The sequence below is a fragment of the Odocoileus virginianus genome, chromosome 1 (genome assembly GCF_023699985.2).
Source record: "Odocoileus virginianus isolate 20LAN1187 ecotype Illinois chromosome 1, Ovbor_1.2, whole genome shotgun sequence".
In the NCBI taxonomy this organism is placed as follows: Eukaryota; Metazoa; Chordata; class Mammalia; order Artiodactyla; family Cervidae; genus Odocoileus; species Odocoileus virginianus.
In genome coordinates, this window is record NC_069674.1 from 7,126,939 (window position 1) to 7,150,953 (window position 24,015).

The 24,015-nt window shown below is 46.4% G+C and overlaps 2 long non-coding RNA genes across 2 annotated transcripts; one reads left to right on the forward strand and one right to left on the reverse strand.

The window, feature by feature from the left end:
• LOC139032718 (uncharacterized) lies at positions 1–10,115 on the reverse strand. The gene is made up of 2 exons (XR_011485297.1): positions 9,636–10,115; positions 1–897 (listed from the first exon to the last, which is right to left on the reverse strand). It is a non-coding gene; the product is annotated as an uncharacterized lncRNA (long non-coding RNA).
• A 2,711-nt stretch (positions 10,116–12,826) lies between these two features.
• LOC139034425 (uncharacterized) lies at positions 12,827–19,261 on the forward strand. The gene is made up of 2 exons (XR_011486929.1): positions 12,827–13,140; positions 18,860–19,261. It is a non-coding gene; the product is annotated as an uncharacterized lncRNA (long non-coding RNA).
• The last annotated feature ends 4,754 nt before the right edge of the window (positions 19,262–24,015 follow it).

The following is a 24,015-nucleotide window of genomic DNA, read 5'->3' on the forward strand; positions in this document are numbered from 1 at the left end:
TCTGAATTGACTCTTTTGTTATTTAATTATGAAACTTCTCAAGCATACACAAAAAAGGAAGAGAATTATTTAATCAATGCCCTTTACTCATCATCCACCTAAAACAATTACCAAAATCTTGCTGCATTTTCATTGTTCAGTCGCCAAGTTGTGTCCGACTCTGCAACTCCACAGACTACATTTTCATATCCCTTCTTTTAATGACACAGCCAAGACATGTCATTTCATCCCAACACACTTGAAAATGCATTTTCCTACAGAAACTCAGTGCTTTATCACAGCCACGGAAAGAAACAATGATTCATCCAGTACCTGTCCCGATTTCCCCAATTTTCTCCATGTCTTTTTACAGTCAGTCTGTTTGATTCATCAGCTATCTCATCTCAGCTAGAGCAGCTCTGTCACCTCTTCGTTTTCCCCACAACTGCTCCAGTTTCAGAAGAAAATGACGCGATGACTTGGGTCACTTGTGTTTTGCACAAGTTTGAGGAACGTTCAGTGGTCACAGTCTCAGTGGTATACCTAGGAGGTTTGGAAATTGGAGAGATCCAGACCGAGGGAATAAATAGTACCAGATCGTATCAGACTGATGACAGGTGCCCGGGACTGGCATCCCTTCCGAGTTATTAAAGCAGCAATCCAGGCTGACTCTGCCCTTGGGGTGTGCAACTTGGTGCAAATGACTTACCTCTTCTCAGAGTTTGTTTTCCCATCTGTAAGGTAAAGACACAGTCTCCTTCGCAGGGGATTCATAAGGTTCCAATGCAATGACATGTGCCTGGAGTTTAGCTTTGTTCCTGGAGTGTGGGAATTCCAGGGAGGGTGGGTGTTCTGGTTAAAGAAGTCACAGCCCTTCTCCTAAGTGTTTGTCGTCTGACCTGCTTGCTATGTGATTCTCTGGGTCGGAAAGAGGAAATTGGTACACAAAAAGAATGTCAGCCCCTGAAATGCTGAATCCAAGGCTTCTCCTCTCCCCTTTTTTTGGGAACCATTTCTCTTTGTCTCTCCTGCCTTTTCTTTTTGTGTGTGTGCATGGCAAGCTGGATCTTAGTTCCCCCACCAGGGATTGAACCTGTGTCCATTGCCTTGCAAGCGCAGAGTCTTAACCACTGGACTGCCAGAGAAGTCCCTCTCCCACCTGTTCCAATGGGCCAGGATGGAGCCATTGACCTGGCAGTTGTTCAGACACTGGTAGACCCTAAATGGAGGGTGTGTGTCTGTGTGTGTATAAAACCCAGATTTCTGGACCCCAATTCTGGTCTGGGGAATCAGATCAGCGAGGTTACTGCATACTATCTGATTTCAGAAGCTTCCAAATATGCACATTTCATGTGAAATGTAGGCAGGACAGGTCTTATGACCTCTGTCACAAAATAAAGGAAGTAGAGAGAGATCAGAGGACTAGATAATTTGCCCAAAGCCACACAGTAAACTGAGAAACCAGAACAAGAGCTCAGACCCAGTGTTTTTTCCACCAGCATCTCCCAAGATGTGTTGGCAGAACGCTCATGAAGGAGACTGACACAGGCTCCATTAAGTTAGATCCTGTTGGTAGTTTGGCTTTGGAAATACTGGAATGAAAATAAATGCTTCTATGGGGTTCTTAACCTCAGATATGCATATGACACCACCCTTATGGCAGAAAGCGAAGAACTAAAGAGCCTCTTGATGAAAGTGAAACAGGAGAGTGAAAAATTTGGCTTACAGTTAAACATTCAGAAAACTAAGATCATGGCATCTGGTCCCATCACTTCATGGCAAATAGATGGGGAAATAGTGGAAACACTGACAGACTTTATTTTGGGGGCTCCAAAATCACTGCAGATAGTGACTGCAGCAATGAAATTAAAAGACTCTTACTCCTTGGAAGAAAAGTTATGACCAACCTAGACAGCATATTAAAAAGACATTACTTTGCCAACAAAGGTCCATCTAGTCAAGGCTATGGTTTTTCCAGTGGTCGTGTATGGATGCAAGAGTTGGACCATAAAGAAAGCTGAGCACTGAAGAATTGATGCTTTTGAACTGTGGTGTTGGATAAGACTCTTGAGAGTCCCTTGGACTGCAAAGAGATCTAACCAGTCCATCCTAAAGGAGATCAGTCCTGAATATTCATTGGAAGGACTGATGCTGAAGCTGAAACTCCAATACTTTGGCCACCTGATGCAAAGAACTGACTCCTTGGAAAAGACCCTGATGCTGGGAAAGATTGAAGGCAGGAGGAGAACGGGACGACATAGGATGAGATGGTTGGATGGCATCACCGACTCAACGGACATGGGTTTGAGTAAACTCCAGGAGTTGGTGATGGACAGGGAGGCCTGGCGTGCTGCAGTCCATGGGGTCGCAAAGGGTCGGACACGACTGAACTGAACTGTGGGGTTCTTGCTGAAGCTGTCAGAGCCTGGAAGGCACCCGCGTGCTGGCGTCCCCGGGGCAGGTGGGGCCCGCCCTGCCTGTCCCCTGCACGGACCCTCGGGGCTCCACAGTGACACCTGCTCCTGGTGCAGAGCCTTGTGATCACAGGTGCACTTTGTGGTGACACAGGAGCCCTTGGCTCCTTCCCCAGGCCACGAGCAAGTACTGGAGCCTTCCCTCTCTTCCGTCTCCACCCCCTTCACCGATGTGGGCCAGCAAGGGCTCCAGGAGCCTGAGGACAAACCTGACCCCTGAGCCTATCTCTATGCACTTGAGCAGCAATGTCACAGATGTATTAACCCCATCTTTTCAAGATCCTATCAGCTGGAGCAAAGGTATTAAACCCTGAGAAGGTGTGTTACTGTGCTTTCTGAATCAGAGATGTTGAAAGTACATTCTCTGGTGCCTTTCCCAAGGCAAAGCGTCCCTCCTACTGTATGTCTGTCCGGTTACCCACGTGGCACGTGGCCAGCTGCACAAAGTGCAGAACTCGGGGAAGCTGAAGAGAGATCCAGGAGGCCCCCGGGACCAAGCGCGGACCAGAACCCCATTTGAATGAACCAGTGGAGAACCTCAGATCCTTGGGTCCACAGGCCTGAGGGTCAGGCAGGAAGGGGCCCGCTGCCCTCCCCCAACACGGTCCCCCCTCGGCTGCTGCCTCTTCTTGCTCGTCACTCGGCTCAGCCCCACTGGACAGAGAGCACAGTTCTCTAATTCATGGTGTTCCCACCTTAGATTACAGCGATACCGGGGCAGAGGGAAGAGGACAAAGGACCACTTGTTGGTAAAGACTGCGATTGGGGGCCTTTTAGCAAGAGAAGGAGCTCTTGTCTATTCTTTCTGGCTTTTCTCGTATAAAGAAGTGTGAGCTTAGCTCAGGCTGGATTGAAAACTGATGCCTTTGGAGACTTAAAAGGCCTTCAAGGTCAGAGGTCGAAAACTCCAGTATTCAAAGAACCTCAGGCTGGAGGCGGGTGTGTGATGGGGAGTGGTGGTACCAGGGCACACGTGCGATTCTGTGTCCCACCTGCAGGGGGCGCTTGCCGCCTGTAGGCCTCTGGTCCCACTGTTGCTATTCTGATTTTTCCAGAAAAGTCCGACCTTGTAATGTGAAATCCCTTAAATTTTTAAAACATTTATTAGTTGGTATTGAGATATAGGTGATGAACAATGTTGTGATAGTTTCAGGTGAAGAGGGAAGGGACTCAGCCATACAGATACATGTATCCATTCTCCCCTAAACCCCCCTCCCATCCAGGCTGCCACATGACATTGAACAGAGTTCCATGTGCTATGCCGTAGAGCCTTGTTGGTTATCCACTGTAAATGCAGCAGTGTGTGCATGCCCATCCCAAACTCCCTAACTATCCCTTCTCAAAGTCTATGAGTCTGTTTCTGTTTTGTCAGTAAGTTCATTTGTATAATTTCTTTTTAGAGTCCACATATAAGGGGAAATACCCTAATTTTTAAGTGTTGGATCTAATTCACATTATTGTATCAGTACTGTGTGGGCCCCAAAAAAAAAAAAAAAAAAATGGCATCTGAGAGCTGGGTTTGGTTAGAAACTGGCCCTGAGTTTTGGGCTTCCCTGGTGGCTCAGATGGTAAAGAGTCTCCCTGCAATGAAGGAAAGTGGGGTTTGATCCCCTGAGTTGGGAGAAGGGAATGGCAATCCACTCCAGTATTCTTGCCTGGAGAATCCCATGAACAGAGGAGCCTGGTGGGCCACACTCCATGGGGTCTCAAAGAACTGGACACAACTGAGCAATCAACATTTTTTTTTCCTGATTGTTTTATAATCACACGAAAGAAACTAGCACCGAGGATGCCCTGAGTGTAACGAAAGCTTAAAAATGGAGTTCTTTTAGAAAAGCTGAAGAGTTGAGTCTGGTGCTGGAATCTGGGCTGAGTTCTCAGCGTTGCTCAGATGGATTGCTGGGTGCATAACATGGTCTGTGCTTCGACCACATTTGAACATGAGAACATGTCCATTTGAACATGGCCACTTGGCCGGGCAGAAGCACTGCCTTTCATGGGTCACTTCAACATGTGTCCAGAGCAGCTAGCTACGCTTGTCAGAGTCCTTCCCGTTATTTCTCCGATCGCCCCACCCCAGGAGCACACCCCTCTGCCTTTTAGTCACCCCAAGGCTAACAGGTCAGGGAAGGTCCCTGGGGGCGGGGCTAGCTGGAGGCAACCCCCTTCCCCCATCAACATCCGCTGTTCCTGCCAGAGCTTTAGCACTTCTAGCGCCTGCCTTTTTAGGAAACCGAGGCCCAGAGAAGACGCGGACCTGGCCCAGGGCACTTCCAACCGTTCAGACCTCCGAGGAGTCCGGAGCTCCCATCCGTGGTTCTGTTTCAATGCCTTGGGCTGACACTTCCGGGTCACAAGCGAAGACCGACTGCTACCACCAGCCCAGGCTCCTGGTGCTCTGACCTCGGGGCGGCCAGGCCCCGCCCCCTCATACCAAGGCCCCGCCCCCCAACTGAAGCGTCTGATCAGACTGAAGGGTCTCTGCCTCCCTCTCAGCCCCTCCCTTCGGGTTCCCCTCTTCCGGGTCTGGAGACCAAGGGCATGGAGAAGGAGCTGTTGCTCTCAGAAAGGGGCTTTGACAATCCCGCTCCTCCCATAGGCGGTCAGAGAAACGTGGGCCTGACTCTTCAGAAGGGCTTTGAGGAAACTCTCCTGAGGGAGGCGAGATGGCAGAGGCAGGGCCAGGCTGGACGGAGGGCAGTGTCTTCCCAAGACCTCTCCACGGGCCGCCGTTCATTCAGGCTGGCTCCCGTGGCCCTTCCCTCCCGCCCTAGGAGGTCTGTTTATAAGGAAGATGTGGGGATGTTGTGGTGGGGGGACACAACATCCTCCCTGGGGAAAGGATGAAATCTGGGAGGGAGAGAACACCGAGATGCTGAGGCTGTGAAGAGACCAGATCGCAGCCACCCGAAGTCCAGAGATACCTAAGGAGGGCTACTTGGGGTCTTCATCCTCCTGGGTGAGTGTGGAAGTGCTGCCTGGGGTGGCATTGGGGTGCAGGACGGCAGGGACCCCCAGGGAGTCACCTGGAGTCACTGCTTCCTATCCCCGTGCCCGCCGGTGTCACCACGTTGGCACAGGACTATGGGGAAAGACAGGCTCTTCGTGTTTTGAGAGATTAAGAGGAAAGCAGCCAGTAGTCAAGCTACAGATGTGAGAGTTGGACCATAAAGAAGGCTGAGCACTGAAGAATTGATTCTATTTGTGGTGCTGGAGAAGACTCTCGAGAGTTCTTTGGACAGAAATGAGATCAAACCAGGCAATCCTAAAGGAAATCGGTCCTGAATGTTCATTGGAAGGACTGATGCTGAAGTTGAAGCTGCAATACTCTGGCTACCTGGTGTGAAGAGCTGACTCACTGGAAAAGACCCTGATGCTGGGAAAGATTGAAGGCAGGAGGTGAAGGGGATGACAGAGGATGAGATGATAGGATGGCATCACTAACTAAATGGACATGAGTTTGAGCAAGGTCTGGGAGATGGGGAAGGACAGGGAAGCCTGGTGTGCTGCAGTCTATGGGATCCCAAGGAGTCTGACACGACTGAGTGACTGAACAAGTCAAGCCAGGGACACAGATTCTTGGGGAAGAAGCTCTCTGGTCGGGACCCAGTGCTCCAGATGCCTGAGCCTGGGATTTACATGCACCCAGGGGACTGACAGCTGTGGTCTCAGGGGTGGGGTGAAAGGGAGGGGGCTGAGCAGGGAGCACCCAAGTGGGTCTGTCCTTACTCCTGGGACCACTCCAGCTCTGCAACCATCTGGACAGAAAAAGCATCCAAGTGGATTCCAATGTAATGGATCGAATGTTTGTGTCCCCCCGCCACAACATCCGTATGTTAAAACCCTAACCCCCGGTGTGATGGCATTTAGGGGTGGGGCCTTCGGGGGTCATTAGGTTTAGACGTGGTTCTGAGGGTGGGGCCTCCATGGCAGTGTTAGTGTCCTCGTAAGAAGAGAAAGATGACCAGCACCTCCTCTCTCTCCATGGGCACTTCAACAAGGAAAGGCCACGTAAGGACATAGCAAGAAGTTGGCTGTCTACTAGCCAGGAAGAGGGTCCTCACCAAGATCCAAATCAGCTGGGACTTGGACCTCCAGCCTCCAGTCTATTGTTTCATTGTAGCTCCCGGGTCAGCTATGACAAATGGTATTGTTGGTCTGAACACGCACAATCCCTGTGCAGTGGTCCACTCAGACCCCAGGGCTCACATCAACTGGGTGCCAAGGTCAGACCCCCTCCCATGCACCCTGCATACAAGATCTTAGCTCTCTAATCAGGGATCAAACCTGAGCCCACTGCAGTGGAAGTGTGGAGTCTCAAACACTGGACCAGCAGTTAAGGAATGACATTTCTTAATCATTCTTAACCATGAATAGGAATGTCCCTATTCCATTTTTAAAATATTGTTAGCTGTATTTTCACAATTCAAAGGCACGAGGGCTAAAGAAGGCAGACGTTTGATTTTCAGCCAATTCCCCAGGTGGGTATCAGTGAGTTATAAGAAAAAGACATGACTTCTCTCCGCCCAAATCTTTGGTATTCATAGTTTTAAGTGTCATTTCCCCAGGTTTTGATTGTTCTGGTTCCCTGTCTATTTCCCTGTGACCCAGGGCTGTAACACATGAAGAGCTAAGGATGCTCAGACAGGAGGGTGGATGGTGTGCTCCCCCGAATTCTGAGACCCATTGAGGGTGGCCGCCTGACCTCAGCGCCTAAGGGGCCTTGCTCACCCACCTGCTCAGCCCCAGGCTGCTTAAGTTGGAGCTTTGAAAAAATAGGAACCTGGGGAAGTGTGTGGTGGTAACCACGGGCTCCTGACTCTTTGCCCATGGGGACAAATAATCTTGCTGGCTGTTGGGCCCCATCTTAGAAAGGTGCAGGGAGGAGATGTGGCCAAAGGGGACCTTTCCCAGATAGATTCGGAATGAAGCGAAGGAGGGAAGGTTGAGAGAATTCACCTGGCCTGGAAGGGCACAGAGATGGAAAGAGGGAAAATCCTGCCCTCATAAAGCACTTTGGGAGCATTTGGAGAGGAATCTTTAATAAAATCAGGGCGATCTCTCTTCTCTTTGCCATAAGTTAATTGATTAGAACTTCAAGGCAGACATAGTCAAAAGGTTTTCAATGAAGTACTTTCACTGTCTCCTTAAGATAACATTCAAAGTAACCCTGCATCACCCATGCAGACCTGCCCCAACCGGTGGGTCCTCCTTGGTCCAGTCCATGGACACGGCCTCCTGGGGAAAGGACTACAGGCTGTGCTGCGCCCACACTGGGGGGCTGACCAGGCCCACAAATCCAAGGGTCAAGGGAGCATGAACCTTGGCAGACAGTCCCCTCCGCCTTCTGCAGAGCTGTCCACCTGGGCGACCCAAGACCCAGGGGAGGGTTCTGAGCCAGCAGGGCCAGCGAAGCCTGGCTCACGACCCTTGGGTGATGGGAAGGGAGGACATCGGGGTGGACATTGGGGACTGAGCTGTCCCTGGAATCGGGTACTCCCCCCTCCCCGCCCCCGCAAACACATCTGCCACCATTGATCTTACTAACAGGGCAAACCCTGGAACCACTTCCAGCCCATTTTTCTCATCCATAAAACCAGCAAAAATATTGTCAGTCCTACTTCATTCTCAGGATTGTCATGGGGACCAAGTCTAACGGAATACTTAGTTGAAAGCATGTTTGCAAAGACAAGAAAGTGTGAGGAAGCGTAAGTTACCACCTTGGTCAGTTTCCCCTGGGTACTCTAGTTTGCCAATGTCCTTTTAAAAACTGAGCCCTGGGATGAAGAGGTACAAATGATTAGCTACAAGGATATATTGTACAGTAGAGTATAGCCTTTAAAAATTCTGAATCACTATACTGTACACCTGTAACATAATAACCTGTAATATAATATTGTATATATTATTGCATAATATAACCTGTAATATAATTTGTACATCAAACATACTTCAATGTGAAAATAAAAATTGAATTAAAAAAAAAAAAAAAGAGCTCTGAGCTCATCCAGAGCAGAGCATACTTCCTGGGGACAGCCTCTGTGTAACTCCACTTGGTTCTGCATTTTTGTGAGATTCTCTTATCTCTACTTATCTTATCTCTGCTCAGATTTCCTTTCCTTTATAACTGAAAAGAGACACTTAATTTGTGTCTGTTATCTTGTTAGTTTGTATCTCTTAGTTTCTCATTAGACTGTATCTGTTCAGCCAGGGGAAATGTTTCTGAACCTTGAGACCTAACATCCTTGTGGAACTTTTTTACCTGCGAAAGTAAACTCTCTCCAAAACTTCTCGCTCAATCCTCCACACCTCCTATAAAATAGATATTCTGATTATGCCCATTTTAAAGGTGGAGAGACTGAGACACAAGCAAGGTAAGCAGCTTGTCCAAAGACATGGAACTAGTAGGTGATGAAAACTAGGACTTCAAGCCCAGGTAATGTGAAATAAGCCCCTGCTGTTAATCTCTCATTGCCTTCCTGATTCTCACAGCATCTTAGCTACTGTGTCCTCAATAAATCTGAGTGAAGTATCTCATTTACGTGAATGATGAAAACAGGTTAGACAGGTCTGGCCGAGGGACAGCCCAAAGCACATTACTAGAGACCTCCCCCCAACCCCCCTACCCCCAGGATGGCCTCAGTCCCCATCAGCAGCCTCTGAGTCTGGCTGCTGAATGGACTTCTGGCCCACAAAAAAGCATTAGAGATGGGAACAATTTAGTCAAGTCAAGCAGTGCCTTTAGAAACAAAAAGAAATTCAGTTATTTTGATGCGTGACTTTTTCTTGCTACTTTCAAATTGGCTCCCAATGTACATCCACCTCCTAAATAATCCATTCCCGAGTTTTGCCCCAGACCAATATCAATTTAGAGATCGTGATTTACGAAAGTCTTACTCTTCTTTTTCCCATCTTGAAAATTGGGACATTTGCCTGCGTCTGGTTTTCTGGGGCTGTCCATTCTCCTTAATCTCATTCACTCCCTCACTCACCACATTTATTGAGCACTTGGCACACACAAGGGAACAAGGGGAGTCAGGCGGGCAGCCAGCAATTCTAATTTCACAAAGGGGGTAAGGGGTGTGTTTGGTCTGGGTCTGGAGATTTGAACTCCCAAAGGGGCAGCTGCTTGCCCTCCGGCTCCTGCCTTCCTCCTCCCCCCTGCTCCAGAATATTCCTGACCTTGCTGTCCCAGACGCATATCTGCAGTCCTTGTGCTATTCTTTGCATTGGGGGTGAACTTTCAGGAGGTCCTTCCGAGTTCTGCCTCTCTGAGGATTTTACAGAAATCTGTCCCTGTAGCCTTCACTTCGTCATCTTCACTTCTGACCTTCGGCTTCTGTCTTCTGACCTTTTCAAATTCTGAAATCCTCAGAAGCATCCAAGGTGTTTGGGTATTTCAGATGCTTGTCTTCCCGTCCCTGTGGTGGTGTCTGTTTTTTTTTTTTAATCACTTGGGATTTAAGGAGGAGGAGCAGATCTTGAGTCATCCGGAGACCTCTGCCCTTTTGGAGGGAGCCGACTCCAAGATGCAAGAGCGCTGCTTCCAGGGTGTGGGGGCTCCGCCTGGGTTTACAGACGTGGGGAGGCACAAGACTTTATCTGCTCCAGCTCACAGTTTTCTCCAGACCTCGCTGAGCCGTCTCCAGGGTCACGTGTGGTAAACAGACAAAGGAGGTCAGCGCTGATTGGACAGCTGAGCCTCCCCCGACCAATGGGACTGAGACACGCCCCAGTGACGAGTTGCTAATTTTGCATGTCTCCTTCCCAGGATGCTCAGCAGTGCTTTTGATTCTTGTCATTAAACATATTTCTGTTATTTTTTGATAAATAGGTCCTGAGGGGCGCGTTAAGGGATGCATATTATTCATATTGCAAATATCGTACTTTATAAATGCCAGCTGAAATATCACTGTAAGGTAAAAATGAATGAACACTTGGGCTTTAAGTACTTCAGGCTGTGAGTGGGCTTTTCGGCTGGTCCGAAGGTAGTGAGTTATCTCAATTGATTGTTCACAGTCAGTTACAGATCGAACTCCTCGTTCTACTCTTCCCCCCTTCTCACTACTGCACTTGACTAGTCTTTTGCGGGCTTGACCCCCTTCTAGGTATTAAATACCTCATTCTTGATTTTAATTTTAAAAGATTGGAGGTCAACACTATCTTATAATTGAGACAATAGCTGGTAATGCGATTTTTTAAAAAAACGGTTCTTTCCCTCCAGAAACCAAAAAATGAATTTGAGGAAAACCAACACAGAAGCTCCCTCACCCCTCAGGGGAGCTCCCCACCCCCACTCAAATAGTTATGGGAAAGATAGTATATATATTCTAAGAAGTCACAGAAAGAAAATGGGGCAATGGGTGGGGATGAACGAGGATTTTATTTTTCCCACTTTTTCATGGTGTGGGGCTTTTATTTAATATTCTACATTCTTTAAATCATTTGCAAAAAAGGGGAAAAGTCTTTAAAGATATGTAAGGGTTTTAAAATGCTTTGAATATCAATAGGATGAATGATTAATATTTAATAATACAATACTTAATCACAAAATTAGGAGACATTTCAAAGTTGACAATCATGTTAAGTTTTGAAGACAAAGATGTGAACATTCTCAAAGAGAAAATGTTTTGGAAAAAGAAAACCCAAGTCCAAGGGTCCGGGAATAGAGAAGAAAGTGGGAGAAGGGCAGAGTACATTGTAGGACTCCCGGGTGGGACTTTGGAGCCACTTTCTCATCCTGGTTCTGTCCTTACTTTCTCGCATAACCTTAAGAAAATAATTAAGCCGCCTTTTCCATCTGACATGGGGTGGGGGTGGAGGGTACAAAACAGTACCTTCCTACTTCTTAGCTAGATGGAAATGTAAATTCCTAACAGCATCAGAAGTGAGACATAGTACTGTGTAGCTGTCAAAAATGTGTATATAATAAAGGAAACTGGTTTGTCCTTACAAGTGCAAGCAATCCAAGGTACCTTGAGGATTTCCTTGGTGCTTCCACAAATACCATCTTGTTTAGTCGACCGGATAGAGAGGTAAGGCAGTGTTAGGAGTACCACCATCAGGAAGCTGGAGGGTGTTCTAGGTCCTGTGCCCTTTCTTGTTCACCTGACTGCTTCCTTGAAAGGGACATACACTTAGGAGTGAACCGCCTTGATTACAGTGAAACTAGGCAGCATATTAAAAAGCAGAGACATCACTTTGCCTACCAAGGTTCATATAGTCGAAGCTATGGTTTTTCCAGTAGTCATGTATGGATGTGAGAGTTGCACTATAAAGAAAGCTGAGCGCCGAAGAATTGATGATTTTGAAATGTGGTGTTGGAGAAGACTCTTGAGAGTCCCTTGGACTGCAAGGAGATTCAACCAGTCCATCCTAAAGGAAATCAGTCCTAAATATTCATTGGAAGGACTGATGCTGAAGCTGAAACTCCAAAACTTTGGCTACTTGATGTGAAGAACTGACTGATAAGAAAAGATTTGCAACGGAGGATGCTGAAAAGGGAGGTCCTCTGGTCTCTGGATTGTTCAGGCGTGAAGGATGGAGAATAGGAGATTTATTGCATTGGCTTAAACCCAGGGTCCAATAAGTTTTGCTTTTCCAACTAAACGTAAAGATTTGAGTATGGGGCTGGGGAGCAAACCAAAAAAAAAAAAAAAAAAAAACCAACCCCACAACCCTTCTCTTCTCAAATACAAGCTTCTGCAAATTAAGAATATTTTGGCTTCAACCGTGGTGTCTGCAATGATAGCAGGATTGGGGATACATTTTTACTAAGACTTGTAATCTGAGATTCAAACTTGAGAGGCGGCTTGTATGTATCTAGCAACCCTGTCTTCTTCACACAAGTCTTACAAAAGAACTAACCTCAAACCCCTTTCTTTCTGGACTTGTTACATCACTGTAGGCTGGCCTCATTGTTTAGCTGGCCATTCATTATTGGTTTGAGGTTCTTATCACCTGGTTAGGAATCTCCGGAGGAGAAGGGGACGACAGAGGATGAGATGGCTGGATGGCATCACCGACTCAGTGGACATGAGTTTGAGCAAGCTCCGGGAGTTGGTGAAGAAGGGAAGCCTCATGTGCTGCAGGCTCCTGAAGGCTGCACCTGCTGTGGTCCACTGGTCATCCTCGCTGGCAGGCAGTCATGCCTGTGCATTTTCCCCTGTGTTTAAAAAAAAGTCAGGCAGGAGTTAGTACTTGACTGTCCTAGGCGGGGATGGGGGGGAGAGAAAAAAAACAAAGAAAAAAAAAAATTTTTTTAACACGAATTTCCCTTTAACCACACTCAGTAAAAGGCTAGTCAAGTGAAGCAGTGGGAGTGGAGAAGGAACAAAGAAATCTGTAACTGGCTGTGATCAATTAATTGTAAACACCACTGCACTCGGACCAGCCGAGGAACTCGTGCATTCGGCTACTTATATAAGCCTCCAGCAAGCCATCTCTTCTAGACTTACGGTGATTATCTACAGCGGGGAGAGGCCGCTCCTGATTCCCTGTAACGTCTGCCTCGTATATCGACCCTGACTTTTAGAAAAGAAAACCATTAAGCAGATGAACTTTGTCAAGAAAAGAGCCTTTTCCTTTTCGGTGGAATTGCAGGAGCTGCGGGCGGCCCTGCTAGAGCATTGTGGGTGATCTGCATGCAAAATGAGGCGCGGGCCGGGGGCTCCCGGAATCCCCGAAGGTGGGTCCTGGCGGGTCTGTGAAGTGTGCGGAGCCCCCGGGTTTGTCTGAAGTTTCCGAGGGCCGGGGCATGTGCGTGGGGGCGGCCGGGCGCCGGCGGGTTCGGCTTCCCGGGGCCCCACGCCCCGCATGTCGGGCTGGGACGCGGGGAGCTCGCCCGGGACGCGCGGGGGCGTCACCGTCCGGAGCTGGGCGTCCCGGGACGCGGAGCCCAGCCGCCCGGGGCGCCCGAGCGCCTGCACGCGGCGGGGAGCTCCCCGCGAACTGCGGCCCCGGCCATCTCCGCGGCCATCCCCTGCTGTCCTCCGCGAGCGCTTTTGTTTTTAGGAGAACCCGGGACGGTCAGCTCTCCTGGAGGGAGATCCCTGCCCCCTTGTTTACGCAGAAAGGGAAACAGTGACTTTGGTCCCTAACGGCTAAAATTAAAAATCTGTATGATTCAGTTCAGTTCAGTCGCTCAGTCGTGTCAGACTTTGCGACCCCCATGGGGCGCAGCTCGTCAGGCTTCCCTGTCCATCACAAACTCCCGGAGTTTACCCACACTCATGTCCATTGAGTTGGTGATGCCATCCAGCCATCTCATCCTATGTCGTCCCCTTCTCCTTCTGCCCTCAATCTTTCCCAGCATCAGGGTTTTTTCAAATGAGTCAGCTCTTCGCATCAGGTGGCCAAAGTATTGGAGTTTCAGCTTAGCATCAGTCCTTCCAATGAACACCCAGGACTGATCTCCTTTAGGATGGACTGGCTGGATCTCCTTGCAGTCCAAGGGACTCTCAAGAGTCTTATCCAACACCACAGTTCAAAAGCATCAATTCTTCAGCGCTCAACTTTCTTTACAGTCCAACTCTTATATCCATACATGACTACTGGAAAAACCATAGCCTTGACTAGACGGACCGTTGTTGGCAAAGTAATGTATGATTAATCTCTATGATTAGCAGTGAGGGTTTTTTTTTGTTTGTTTGTTTTTTGTTTGTTTGTTTTTAAATGACTTTTGGAAGAAATGGGGCGGGTGATAACCGGAGCTGGGAAGTCACCTGGCTTTTCTCTGGCAGAGCGGGTCCCGGGGTCGCGGACCTCCAGCCCCGCACCGCCAGCCGCGCGGTCTTCTCCAAGTGCAAGGCCATTTCCCCCGTGGCTTTGCGTGGACCGGGGTCCCCACGGCCAGAAGCGAACAGCGAGAGCTGGGCGCGCAGCGCGGCTTTGGGACAGACCGCTTTCAGGTTCCCAAGGGAGGACTGCAAGGAGCTCAAACCAGTCCATCCTAATGGAAATCAACCCTGAATATTCATTGGAAGGACTGATGCTGAAGCTGAAACTCCAATACTTTGGCCGCGTGATGCCAAGAGCCGACTCATTGGAAAAGACCCTGATGCTGGGGAAGGTTGAAGGCAGGAGAAGGGGAAGACAGAGGATGAGGCGATTGGATGGCATCACTGACTCAATGAACATGAGTTTTAGCAAACTCCAGGAGATGGTGAAAGACAGGGAAGCCTGGTGTGCTGCAGTCCTTCGAGTCACAAAGAGTTGGGCACGACTGAGCTTCTGAACAACAAGAACAAATTTACCTTTTATTATCATCCAAAGTCCATAGTTTGCATTAGGGTTCGCTCTTGGTGTAGTATATTTTATGGGCTGGGGTAAATGTTTAATGATATGTGTCAGTCATTATAATATCATCCAGAGTAGGTTCACTGCCCTAAAAATCCTCTGTGTTCCAGTATTCATCCCTCTCTCCCACCTAATTCCTGACAACCGGTGATCCTTTTGCTGTCTCCATCGTTTTGCCTTTCCAGAATGACATATAGTTGGAATTATACAGCATACAGCCTTTCACATTGGCCTTTTCCACCTAGTAATATGCCTTTAAATTTCTTCCATGGCTTTTCATGGCTTGATAGCTCATTTCTTTTTGTTGTTGTTGTTCAGTTGCTCAGTCGTGTCCAACTCTTGGCGACCGCATGGACTGCAGCACGCCAGGCCTCCCTGTCCATCACCAACTCCTGGAGTTTACTCAAACTCATGTCCATTGAGTTGGTGGTGCCATCCAACCATCTCATCCTCTGTCATCCCCTTCTCCTCCTGCCTTCAATCTTTCCCAGCATCAGGGTCTTTTCCAGTGGATTGGCTCTTCTTTTAGTGCTGACTAATATTTCGCTGTTTGAATATGCAACAGTTTATTTATCCACTTATCTAGAGAGGAACATTTCCCAAGTTTTGGCCATTGTGAATAAAGCTGCTATAAACATCTGTATGCAGGTTTTGGGGTGTCCGTGTTTTCAGCTTCTTTGGGTAAATACCAAGGAACATGGTGTTGGATCATATAGTTAGAGTATGTTTATTTTTGTAAGAAGTTGCTAAACTCTTCCAAAGTTGATGTACCATTTTGCCTTCCCACCAGCAACAAAGGAGAATTCCCGTTGCTCACATCCTTACAAGCACTTGATGTTGTCAGTGTTTTGGCTTTGGGCCATTCTCACAGGTGTGTAGTAGTGTCTTATTGCTTTAATGTGAATTCTCTAATGATGTATGATGTTGAATATCTTTTCATGTGCTCCTTTGCCATGTGGATATCTCCTTTGGTGACATATTTATTCAAGTATTTTGCCCATTTAAAAATTGCATTGTTTTCTTTCTCATTGTTGGACTTTAAGAGTTCTTTGTAAACTCTGAATAGCAGTCATTTATCAGATAAATGTCTTTTGCAAAGCATTTTCACAAATGCTTTTTCTGCATTTATTGATATGAGCATGTGACTTTTCTTCTTTAGCCCAAGGATATGTTATTTGATCTCCAAATATTGAATCATCCTCACATACCTAGTATAAATTCCACTTGGACAGGGTGTATAATTATTATTATTTTTTCATTTATTTTTATTATTTGGAGGCTAATTACTTTACAATATTGTAGTGGTTTTTGCTATACATTGACATGAATCAGTGATGGATTTACATGTGGTCCCCATCGTATAATTATTTTTAAACATTGTTGGATTCAGTTTGCTGGTATTTTGTTGAGGAATCTTGTATCTGTATTCATAAGAGATGTTGATTTGTAGTTTTCTTGTGATGTCTTTGTCTGGTTTTGGTATTAAGGCAATGCTGGTCTGTTCTATTTCTATATTCTGGAAGAGATTATAGAGAATTGGCGTAATATCTTCCTTAAGTGTTTAGTAGAGCTCACCAGTGAACCCATTTCTGCCTGGTGCTTTCTGTTTTGAAAGGTTACTAATTATTGACTCAATTTCTTTAACAAGATATAGGCTTATTCAGATCGTCTACTTCTTATATAAGTTTTGGCAGATTGTGTCTTTGAAGGAATTGGTCCATTTCAACTAGGTTATCAGATGGTAGACATAGAGTTGTTTACAATATTACTTTAAAAATATTTATTAATTTGGCTGCACAGGCTGTTTGTTGTGGCGTGTCACAACTAGATGGTCAAACCTAGGCCTCCTGAACTGGGACAGTCTTAACCACTGGACCACCAGGAAAGTTCCTACAATAGTCCTTTTAATGTCCATGGGCTCTGTAGTGATGTCCGTTGTTTCATTTTGATAAAGTACTTTATATATTCTCTTTTTTTTCCCTTTAATCAGCCTGGCTAAGGCTTATTGAATTTATTGATGTTTTCAAAGGACCAGCTTTTGGTTTTGTTGATATTCTCTATTGCTTTCCTATTTTCAGTTTCAGTGATTTCTGCTTTAATATTTATTGTTTCTTTATTTTTGCTTACTTTGGATTTGACTTACTGTTCTTTTTTTAGTTTACTAAAGTGGATATTTAGTTGATTGATTTTAGGTCTTTCTTCTTTTCTAATATATTCATTCAGTGCTATAAATTTCCCTCTAATTACTGCTTCTCTGTATATCATCTTTTTAAGTTGTTGTTTTTTTTTTTTTTTTTGGCTTCACCACATTGCATGTGGGATCTTAGTTCCCTGACCAGGTGTGTTGCAGAAAGTGTTTACTTTCATCTCAAGTTCAAAGGATTTATTAAAAAAATAAGCCACTTGTTATATATACAAATAAATAATACCAATATTTTTTAGAGAATTATTTAGCTTACTTTCAATATACTAACATTAAAAGAAAAAAGAAGTAGAAACAGCTGAGGATCATAACCTAACTGGAATTTGACCAACATCCAGGCTTAAACAGCACTGGGAAGTCCTCTGTCACAGCACATTTGGAGTCCCAATTGGAAAAAGGTGCCAGGCAGCACATCTGTTCTGTGAGTGAGACTTCAAAAATTGCAGTTTGGGGTTCCTGCTCATAATCCCAGGATTCAAACTGATATCGTCATCAGTCTGGGAGCAAATGACAGCTCTGGTTTCACATTAATGCAGTTTGTTGTGTCTTGTAAAACATGGAATGTTGTTAAGCCTGGGGCATTAAAAGACGCTGGTTCCTTGGAAGAAAAGCTATTACTAACCTAGACAGCATATTAAAAAATAGAGACATCACTTTGCCAACAAAGGTCCATATAGTCAAAATTATGGCTTTTCCAGTAGTCATGTAGAGATGTGAGAGTTGGACCATAAATACAGCTGAGCACTGCCAAAGAATTGATGCTTTTGAACTGTGGTGTTCGGAGAAGACTCTAGAGAGTCCCTTGGACAGAAAGGAAATCAAACCAGTCAATCCTAAAGGAAATCAACCCTGAATATTCATTGGAAGGACTGATGCTGAAGCTGAAGCTTCAATACTTTGGCCACTTGATGAAAAGAGCCGACTCATTGGGAAAGACCCTAATGCTGGGAAAGACTGAAGTCAGGAGGAGAAGGGGACAACAGAGGATGAGATGGATGGATGGCATCACCGACTCGATGGACATGAGTTTGAGCAAGCTCTGGGAGTTGATGATGGACAGGGAGGCCTGGTGTGCTGCAGTTCATGTGGTCTCAGAGTCAGACACGACTGAGCGACTGAACAAACAAACAAAATGGTTGGCCAGATCCCCTCCAGGGGCTCAAGAATCTCAAGATTTCTCCTCCATCTTATTTAAGGAGCTGTAAGTCTTGCACTCACAGCAGGCAGTCACTCCCAGTCAGGGCGGTGTCCAGGCAGGTTAGAAGCAAGGTGAGAGGCCTGCTCTGCTTTGTCTTTGCAGCCTAAACAAGACTACCTGTTTAACTTCCCTAATGCCAGGGATTGAACCTGAGTCCCCTGCATTGGAAACACCAAACCCCTAACACTGGAACACGATGGAATTCCCGGCATCTCACATATTTTAATATTGTGTTTTCATTTAGTTCAAATATATAAATTTTCTCTTGAGAGTTCTTCTTTGACCCATGCCTTATTTATAAGTGTGCTGTTTAATCTCTAAGTAGTCTGGGATTTTCCAGCCAGCATTCTGTTACTGATTCCTAGCTTAATTCTGTTGTGGTCTGAGAGCAGCCCTTCTATGATTTCTATTCTTTGAAATTCATTAAGGTGTACTTTATAACCCAGGATGTGGTCAATCTGGGTGAATGTCTCCTGTGAGCTTGCGAAGAATGTTAATTCACTCTCTGAATGAAGTAGCCAATGGATGTCAGTCAGTGATTTATTTGTAATAAAGTGAGTCCTGGGGAATCAGGAGAATTCAGTCTGACAGATGCTTGGGCTGAGTCTGCATGTATTGGTTGACTGTATGCCTGAGAGTTCTCCAAATGAACTCCCATGTAGCACATAATATGTGTTAAAGAAAATATTTAAAATGTGCTAATTCCAGGGACTTTCCTGGTGGCTCAGGGGTCAAGACTCCGCCTGCTAATGAAGAAGACATGGGTTCCATCCCTGGTCCGGGAAGATTCCACATACTGCACAGCAGCTAAGCCCCTTCGCCACAACTGTTGCGCCTGTGCTCTGGAGCCCAGGAACCACGACTGCCGAGCCCACGCGCAGCAAGGACTGAAACCCTCGTACCTGGAGCTCGGGCCCTGCATCAAGAGCTGACACCCCAGTGAGAAGCCTGCGAACTGCAACCGGAGAGCAGCCCCTGCTCGCAGCAGCTAGAGAATAGCCTGTGCCAGCAATGAAGACCCGTCACAACCAAAACAAACAAAAATAACATTTAAAAATGTGCTCATTCCACACCTGTAGGTTATCTTATTAAATTCAAGAGTAACTGCCAGCAGTGTTTTAGAACTTGAGTCAACAACAGATTTCGGGAGAGAAGCATTTTATGGCTGGCATTGCTTACAATTGCCAGTGCATGGTGCTCAGAAGAAGCAGGCCACCTTTTAGTTGGTTCTCTGATTGTTTTTAGGTCCCCCCAGACAGCGCCCTGAAGCCCGAGCCTGGTGGGTGGCATGCCCACCACCCCAGCACATTGCCCTCCTGGGGCTTCTCTCCTGGGAGTCCCAGGTCCTGGGCAGAGTTGTTTCTTGGGTCTTTTTTAGTCTGGGTGTTGGGTCTCAATGATTCTGCTTACAGCCACCTGGTCCCTGACGAGATGCTGAGGCCCCTTCCTTCCTCTGGTGTCTTCTCCTGTGGCCCTTTATCTTGTTCCCTTTTTGATCCAAGAATTTCCCTAAAAACTGCAAAGTCCTGCATTTCTCTACAGCTCAGGTTGATCAACTATTTTCAGTCCCGTCTCCCTGCTTCCTCTTAGCCACACCCCTTTTCTTACTGGCTCTTTCAATCTTCTCACCACTTTTGCATAAATCAGACAGGGTGAGGTTAAAGGTCTTCCTAAAATTCCTTAGAACAAGGGCAAGGGCAGCAGTTGGTGGACTAGAAGGAGATGGGATGACCGCTTGAGCTCTAGCGCCATCTGTTGGAAATAAGAAGCTTTGGCTCTCAGACGGAAAGTCTACAGGAGTCAATTCAGCCAAGACAAGCTCTGGGCCCGCCTTGGTTGTGCCAACATCTGTCTCTCTCGGAGACTCTGGGAGAGTCATAGAAGACGGGCCCAGATCCCAGGAAGCTTCAGATGGAGAGTGGAAGACAGCTCCACGTGTACGGGGTCCACAAACAGTGTCAGGGTGAGGACATAGTGTCTGGGTAAGGTCAGGGGAGGTGGACAGAGGCAGGGAAACATTTATCGGGACATTTCCGAAGAAATTGCTCACGCTCAGTCATGTCTGACTCTTTTCGACCCTTTGGACTGTACCTGCTAGGCTGCTCTGTCCTGGGATTTTCCAGGCAAGAGTACTAGAGTGGGTTGCCATTTCCTACTCCAGGGGATCTTCCCCACCCAGGAATCGAACCCTCATCTCCTCTGTCTCCTGCATTGGCAGGTGAATTCTTTACCCCTGCACTACCTGAGAAGCCCTATAATATGTTCTACTTACTTATTTATATATTAAATATATTTATGAATATATTGTACATAATATATAATAATTAGAATCGAATATATTCTAGTAAGAAGAAAGATGTAATTACTTTAATCATACACATAAGCCCACCTTAGTGCCTCAAGGAGAGAATAATCATTTATTCCAAGAGTGTGTTGTACATATTCCTGTCCAATAGGAGGAAATCACTAATTACAGCGTGAAACTCATCTTTCTATGAGTTCATTTAAAAAATTCAAATATCGTAATTAGAACATTGCCCAGGGATCCAATTTAAGCTTAATGATACTTGCTAGCAGGCTCTGATGTTTTAACCGAGGTGATAATTACGCGATAGACGATTGATGTGGTGATTAGCTGCTGCATGTGTCACAGCTGATAGCATTAAAACAACCAAACCAACCCTCGGCAGCAACTCATAGTCTCCTCACCCAGGTCACAGAAATTTGCCGCGATCTTGCTTCCTGAGGGTGTTTCTTCAAAGGGCAGTGCAGACTGGCTGCAAGATGCAAGAGCCAGCTGCGCAGAGGAAGGGAGAAGCAGCACTGCAGAGGTGTCTGCGGCGGCAATTGGAGGGGACTGTGTGTGGTGGGGGTGCTGTGTGTGCAGACGTGGGTTGTTGTCACCAAGGGAAGGCAGGCCGCCACAGGGATTAAAATGTAAACGGCACTTAAAACCCTCTGGGTACCCAGGGGGAAGGGAGCAGATGGGATGAACTGAGAGATTGGGATTGGCACATAGACGCTGCTGATATGCCACGCCACGTGTGTGTGCTCAGTCGTGTTCGACTCCTTGCAGCCCCATGGACTGTGGCCCACCAGGCTCCTCTGTCCATGGGATTCTCCAGGCAAGAACACTGGAGTGGATTGCCATGCCCTCCTCCAGGGGATCTTCCTGACCCAGGGATCGAACCTGAGTCTCTTGCATCTGCTGCATTGGCAGGCAGATTCTTTACCACTGGGAAGCCCACACACTATTGATACTCTGCATGAAATAGATAACTAGCGAGATCCTACTGTACAGGACAGGGAAGTCTAGTCCACGCTCTGCGGCTACCTGAATGGGAAGGAAATCCAAAAGAAGAGGAGATCTATGTGTATGTGAATAGCCGATTCACTTTCCCGTGCAGCAGAAACTAATATAACATGGTAAAGCAACTATAAACTCCAATAAAAAATTAAATGAATAAAAAACCCCACAAAAACGTGCCCACTCGACATTCCATCAAAGGGAACCGTGAATGTGTGCTCAGTCATCTCTGACTCTGCAACCCTATGGACTGTAGCCCACCACGCCCTGTGTCCATGGGATGTTTCAGGCAAGAAGACTGGAGTGGATAGCTATTTCTTCCTCCAGGGGATCTTCCTGACCCAGGCATTGAGCCTCTGTCTCCTGCACGGGCAGGCGGATTCTTGACCAGTAAGCCACCTGGTCGGGAGTGTGGAAAGGGAAAGAATAAAAGAAAGAGAAACTCAACAAAGCCAAGCTCCGCCAAGTGTTCAGGGTTGAATCAACAGTGAGAAGTCACAGGGACAGTAGGTGACATATGATGACGGCACATCACTTCTGAGGTCTTTCCCATGAAACTCGTAGCCCTGATCTAATCATGAGTAAAACATGAGAGAAACCCCAATGAAGGGATGTTCTGCAAAATATTTACTCAGCAGTCCTCAAATCTGTCAAGGTCATCAAAAACAGGGACACGCTGAGAAACTGTTAGAGCCAAGGGCAGCCTCGGGGGACATGATGACTACACGCAATGGGGCGTCCTGGAGGGGATTCTGGGCTAGAAAAATGACGTTGGGGGAAACTGAATAATACAGGAACTTTGTTGTTGTTGTTTGGTCGCTAAGTCATGTCTGACTCTTTGTGACCCCATGGACTGCAACACGCCGGGCTTCCCTGTCCTTCACCATCTCCTGGAGCCTGCTCAAACTCATGTCCATTGAGTCGGTGATGCCATCCAACCATCTCATCCTCTCTTGTCCCCTTCTCCTCCTGCCCTCATTCTTTCCCAGCATCAGGGTCTTTTCTAATGAATCAGCTCTTGGCATCAGGTGGCCAAAGTACTGGAGCTTCAGCTTCAGGATCAGTTTTTCCAGCAAATATTCAGGGTTGATTTCCTTTAGGACTGACTGGTTTGATCTTCTTGCAGCCCAAGGGACTCTCAAGAGTCTTCTCCAGCACCACAGTTTGAAAGCATCAGTTCTCCACCACTCAGCCTTCTTTATGGTCCAACTCTCACATCCATACATGACCACTAGAAAAACCAAAGCTTTGACTAGACAGACCTTTGTTGGCAAAGTGATGTCTCTGCTTTTTAATAGGCTGTCAGGTTTGCTATAGTTTTCCTTCCAAGGAGCATGTGTCTTTTAATTTCATGACTGCAGTCACTGTCTGCAGTGGTTTTGAAGCCCAAGGAAAATCTGTCACTGCTTCCACTTTTTCCCCTTCTACTTGTCATGAAGTAGATGGCGTGATGGACCAGATGGCATCTTAGTTTTTTGAATGTTGAGCTTCAGGCCAGATTTTCACTCTCCTCTTACACCTTCATCAAGAGGCTCTTTAGTTCCTCTTCGCTTTCTGCCATTAGAGTGGTATCACCTGCATATCTGAGATATGATATTTCTCTCAGCAATCGTGATTCCAGTTTGTGATTCATCCAGCCTAGCATTTCACATGATGTACTCTGGATATAAGCTAAATAAGCAGGATGACAACATATAGCCTTGTCGTACTTCTTTTCCAATTTTGAACCAGTCAGTTGTTCTATGTCTGGTGCTGGCGGTTGCTTCTTGACCCACATACAGGTTTCTCAGGAGACAGATAAGGTGGTCTGGTATTCCCATCTCTTTAAGAATATTCCAGTTTGTTGTGATCTATGCAGTCAAAGACTTTAGCATAGTCAATGAAGCGGATTGACAGTATAGAGCTTCTCCATCTTTGGCTGCAAAGAGTATAATCAATTTGACTTTGTTATTGACCATCTTGCAATGTCCACGTGTAGAGTTGTCTCATGGGTTGTTGGAAAAGAGTGTTTGCTATGACCAGTACTTTCCCTTGGCAAAAACACTGTTAGCTTTGCCCTGCTTCATATTGTAGTCCAAGGCCAAATTTGCCTGTTACTCCAGGTATTGCTTGACTTCCTACTTTTGCATTGTGATTCCCTATGATGAAAAGGACATCTTTTTTGATGTTAGTTCTAGAAGCTGTCGTAGGTCTTCATAGAATTCGTCAGCTTCAGCTGCTTTGGTATTACTGGTTGGGGCATAGACTTGGATTACTGTGATGTTGAATGGTTTGCCTTGGAAATGAATCGAGGTCATTCTGTCATTTTTGAGATTGCACCCAAGTACTGTATTTTGGACTCTTTCGTTGACTATGAGGGCTACATCACTTCTTTTAAGGGATTCTTGCCCACAGTAATAGATATAATGGTTATCTGAATTAAACTCATTATCTTGAGCTATACAAGCCCCTTTGCCATGACAACAATATGATCCATGAAGGGGTAGGAACTTTAGCCAGTAAGAATGTAGGAGCTTTAGTTAACAAGAACATATCAATATTGGTTCACTAACTGTGA